The following is a 5419-nucleotide window of genomic DNA, read 5'->3' as shown; positions in this document are numbered from 1 at the left end:
GAAAGAGTGATCCCGAAGTGTATTTGGAGTGGGAGATGCGTGTCGAGCAAATTTTTTCATGCCACAACTACTCAGAGAGTAAAAAGGTAAAACTCGCAGCCTTGGAGTTTACTGATTATGCTCTTGTTTGGTGGGATCAGATGCAAAAGTAACAGGTTAGGAATGGTGAACGTCCCATCACAACCTGGGAAGAGATAAGAGCAATCATGAGGAGAAGGTTTGTTCCATCCTATTTTCGTCGTGAGCTTCACAACCATCTCCAATGTCTTACTCAAGGTTCTAAAAGTGTTGATGCGTACTACAAGGAGATGGAGATTGCCATGATTCGATCTAACATTATAGAGACAATGAAGCAACTATGGCTCGTTTCTTGCATGGGCTCAATTGGGATATCGCCGATGTTGTGGAGATGCACCACTATGTAGAACTTGAAGAGATGGTACACCAATCCATCAAGGTGGATCAACAACTCCAGCAAAGAGGACTTTTGACGAGGATTTCTAACTCGTCGGCATTCGGTCCATGGAAGAACAACCCCAAGAAAGACACCCCTTCTAGATCAAGATTCAAGCAGACAGATCCTAAACATGGTGATAAAGTTGCTGCCAAAAAGGTACAACCTGAACCAAATTCTTCAAGAAATCGTGATATAAAGTGTTTCAAGTGCCAAGGGAGATGACACATAGCAAGTGAGTGTCCTAACCGGCGTACAATGATCTTCAACAATCATGGAGAGTTGGAAACCGAGGAAGAAATCACCAATAAAGAGGAATCATCAAAAGAAGATTGTGATGGAGAGTATGTCGAAGAAGGAGAATTGCTTGTTACTAGAAAAACCCTTAGTGCCCAGATGCTGGAGGAAGATAATTGCTAAAGAGAAAACTTGTTCCACACGTTGTCAAGTTCATGGAAAGGTATGTAGTATGATTATTGATGGTGGTAGTTGTTGCAATGTGGCAAGTACTGAATTGATTCAAATATTAAGTCTACCTACTATCAAGCACCACCGCCCATACAAGCTTCAATGGTTGAATGAGTGTCGAGAACTGAAGGTGACCAAGCAAGTAAAGGTATTGTTTTCAATTGGAAGATATAAGGATGAGGTTTTATGTGATATTGTACCAAAGAAAGCATGCCACATACTGTGGAGAAGACCATGGCAGTTTGATAGGCATGTAACACATGATGGATTCCAAAATCATTACTCTTTTATGCTTCAAGGAGAATCAATAACTCTTAATCCAATGACATAAAAACAAATTTTGCAAGATCAGATCTTGAGAGAAAAAAAAAGAGAGCGAGAAAAGGAAAGAGAAAGGAAAAGAATAAAGTGAAAATGAGAGTGAAAAAAGAATGAAAGATTCAAAAGATGGAGAAAAAGAAAGCAAAGTTATGAGAAGAAAGAAAAAGAAGAGAAAGAGAGTTTACTAGTTGCTAAGAAGAGTGAAATTAAGGAAGCTTTCATTGTGTTTGGATTTGTAATTTGGGTGTTTTTGTTTTGTGTTTTGGAGATAGAGAGAGAAAAATAGAGATAAATAAGTATGTGTTTGAGATAGATGGTATGTTTGGATTTGTGTTTTGATATAATATAAAATAGTTTAAAATAAGTGATGTATGTTTGATGTTGGGATATAGGAGACAAATTACTGTTGGATGTCAAATTATGTCTTTTTTGTATATATTTATTAATATAATTGTATATGTATATAATAGTTTGTTTGTTAGTGAAATATAGTATATATATTTAAATTAAGTAATTATCTTTGTTAAATACTTTTTTTTAACATTTTAAATAATAATTTCAAATTTAATGAATAATTTACTGCACTGTAGTATTGTCTCCAAAATGATCTTGTTACACCTACAATTTGGACTGAAAAAATATAATATATAAACATTTGAATAATAGATATTTTTAATATTTGAATAATAGATATTTTTAATTAATTATGTATTATTGGTATATTTTTCTCAATTTTCAAATTTCTCAAATATTTCACATAAGTATTAAAAATTTTGAGTTCGAAATATTAAAATAGTGTAAGTTCAAAAAATTTATAATTAATATTTAGTAAATTGAAGTATAGTAATGTGATGAGAATACATTGATTGATTAATTATAATTAGATAATTAAAGTAATAAAAAATATGAATTTCGTATATAGTGCTGGTGTATTATCCGCATATATACAAAACTAAGTAATTTATTGAGGTAGAAAATTTTAAAATATTTTTAGTCAGTAGCATTGAAAGTAAATATTTTTAATATCAATATTTTTGTAAGTTAAAAATTATTTTTATATATAATTGTTGCTTACATTTATTATATAGATAATTTAGAAAAATTCACTATATCTCATCTGCTTTGGTATGGAGTTTATTACTTAATATTAAATAATAATTAAAAATTAAATAAATAATTACATGCACTATAGTATTATGTTGAAAATGATTTCATCTGCCTTTATATTCGTGGTGAAAATATTTAACTGATAAATCAAATAATAAATACTTGCATTACGCATGCAGTAATTATACAGTGTCCACACGGTTCAAATTTTGAAAAAAATTTCGTTCAAATAGAAAACTATATTGATTCCAAAATATGTAAATAATCAAAGTTGAATCAATTAGCATTGATTTGTCAAAAACAGAACAATTAAAATTATTTTTAATCATGACATACAAGGCTGTCAAATTTTAGGGAATGATGAAAATTTAATTACAAAACTGCACGATATATAAGAAACGAATGCATTTGACACTCACAAACTGCTCGATTAGTTGTTTTCTTTTTAATGATTAAATCAATATTCGACTTGAAAGTTTCCCAATCGGCATTGTATGCCTAAGGACCGTCACGACGGTGTGGTGGTAGTCCTCGTGGTCGCGGTGAGCGCGTTGTGCTATCTCCCTCACTGTACGTCTGGGCACCCCAATCAGACTGCACACCAATCCGATGAATGTAGCCAGTCCACAATCCAATCCCCCTCACTTCCGAGCCCATGTCGATACTGCATCGTGCAGCTACTGAGGTATTACGTGCTAGCACCAGACCACCATCTCCACAAGCTACATGGTCCACTACATCCCAACTGGCGATGTGCGTATGTGACTGTAATGATGGGGCAGTAGAATCCGATATAACAATAGGTGCATCCACGCTTCCTCTCACCGGATTACGCACAATGTTACCACTTTCGCCTGCTTCGCTTTGTGCCTCAATAGGAACACCTAGCAACCTGATGGGCCCCCACACCTCTAACATCCTGGGATAATGTGGCTCTGGATACTCATAGTACCGTCTAGCCGAAGAAAAAAGCTGTAAAAAGGGTCTAATTATAAATTTGTTAGCGTTGGAAATTACAATAGTATTTTCAAACGATGATTGTTAAGTAGCTGTAATCAGATTGGAACTAAAATGACGTACCCATAATGCACGTGGTCGTAGCTCTATTGGAAACACCATAATAAATGTTTCAATATCATAATAAATCCCTGGTATCTGAGTGATGCCGTGGAACTGTTGAAATCGATTTTTAAACTTATAGAATTTATCACGGACTTGGTCTCGGGTGTAAGGATATCCAAAATGTCTACGTAATCCACGTGCCCAGTAACCCATCTGCGCCTCCGCAAGTGCATCGTCTCTCATAGGCGCCCGAGTGTTGTCATCAAGTATCATCCACATGAAGCGCTGCTCAATATTTGAACTCCAATGGCCGTCCTGTGGAAATCCAGCACTCTCCAGATATCTGCGGTATGCCATGGCTACAAAGAATTACGGTCAGCAAAATAATTATTGTGCAAAATTGCACCACGTGTACAGTTGAAAAATGTAAAAAAATGTCAATTTGTTTAAAACTACTATCTAAACAGTTTTACAATTGTGAATAATCAAACACACTCTATAATTCTCTCATGCAAATAGTACTAAACGATATTATAGCCTAACATTCTAGGACAAAATGTACATTAGGAAAGTAGTTTTAGTAGTTTACATATGAATCAACACTGTCCACTACGTTCATTGCTAGTTCCGATGGTTGGCTGCCCACATTTACATCGCTATGCTATCTTGAAGGTTGCGTTGGGCTTCTATCTCATAAGTGGTTGGATGTCCCCTATGGTAGAATGAATCCATCTCAGTCTGAATATCTTCATTTGGTTCGTTGAATATGATGTCATCGTTGCTAAACTTACGGATGAAGTTATGAAGGGCGCAACAGGAAATTACTATATCGACCTGGTGGTTCTGAAGGTAGCTCGGCATCCCCCACTGTAGTATTGGGAAATGTTTCTTCAGTACACCGAAGCATCGTTCAATTACATTTCTCAATCTTGAATGTGCATGGTTAAACATGTCCTGTGGGGTATGATATCGACGACCTTGTCCCCTCCACTCAGGTAGGTGATGTGTGAGTAGGTGATGGCGCCAAAATTTGATGGGTGTCGAATTCACCAAAAATAATTCCTACGAACACTTTTGTAGATGTGTGAGTAGGGTTGAATCCACAGAGATTGGTTTTGAATTAATTCCTTCAAAAACGAAAATAATTAGGGGGAGTTTTGATTGTGAAGAAGAATAAAACTAAAAAGCTAATAAAATTAGAAGAGATAAATATAAGAGGAGAGTATTCCAGTTAAAGACAGGATCACGCTTAATTCCACGGTTGATCATCGATGCAAAGATAACAATTATTCATGATAGATAAATTGGTTATGGCAATTGGTACGACCTAACGACCTCACCTTTCCTTACCTTGTGGATAGTCAAGGAACGTCCGTTGACTAAATCCCTAATCAGTAAACAACCTTGGGAACGTCCTCAAGATTTAATTTACCGACAGCATTAAGAACTAGAAAGGCCCAATTCTAACCAATAAATTCCTACGAGGATTTATTTAAGTTAGATTGTGCATTCCCCACAACATAATCGAAAACTTCTACATAATCAATTATGTTGTGTTACCACTAGTTATCGAACTAAACAAACAATTACGGATTTGAAAGTTCAATTGGCTAGGCAAATATTCTTGACAATAAATCAGATTATTTGTAATAAAAGCACAGAGAACAACACAAATACCAATATGAATAAAAGTAGAAAGCATAAATTAGATCTCACAACCCGTTGGATTTAAGCGTTCACCAAGTCTTCAACCGGAATGAGAGATTTAGCTAGACATGCTCATAGACGAACGCATGAAAAGCAAAATAATATAAAAACGTAGAGAAATAGAAGAGTTCAAAAGTTGTCTCTTAAAGTGAATTACATCACCTATTTATAATAGCTAGATACCTAGTTCTACTAGGATTAGAAATAGATTCCTAGTTGAACTAAAAGACTTATAGAGATAAAATTATAATCCTAGTTAAACTCTTCCTTCATCAGAGGTAGCCCAAGCAGCTCCAAACT

General features: G+C 35.0%; 1 pseudogene; it reads left to right on the top strand.

Annotated features, from left to right (window-relative positions):
- LOC110011890 overlaps positions 36-5419 on the top strand; it is a 36244-nt pseudogene continuing 30860 nt past the window's right edge.

The sequence above is a fragment of the Sesamum indicum genome, linkage group LG4 (genome assembly GCF_000512975.1).
Source record: "Sesamum indicum cultivar Zhongzhi No. 13 linkage group LG4, S_indicum_v1.0, whole genome shotgun sequence".
Lineage (NCBI taxonomy): Eukaryota > Viridiplantae > Streptophyta > Magnoliopsida > Lamiales > Pedaliaceae > Sesamum > Sesamum indicum.
This window is presented reverse-complemented; position numbering and strand designations above follow the sequence as displayed.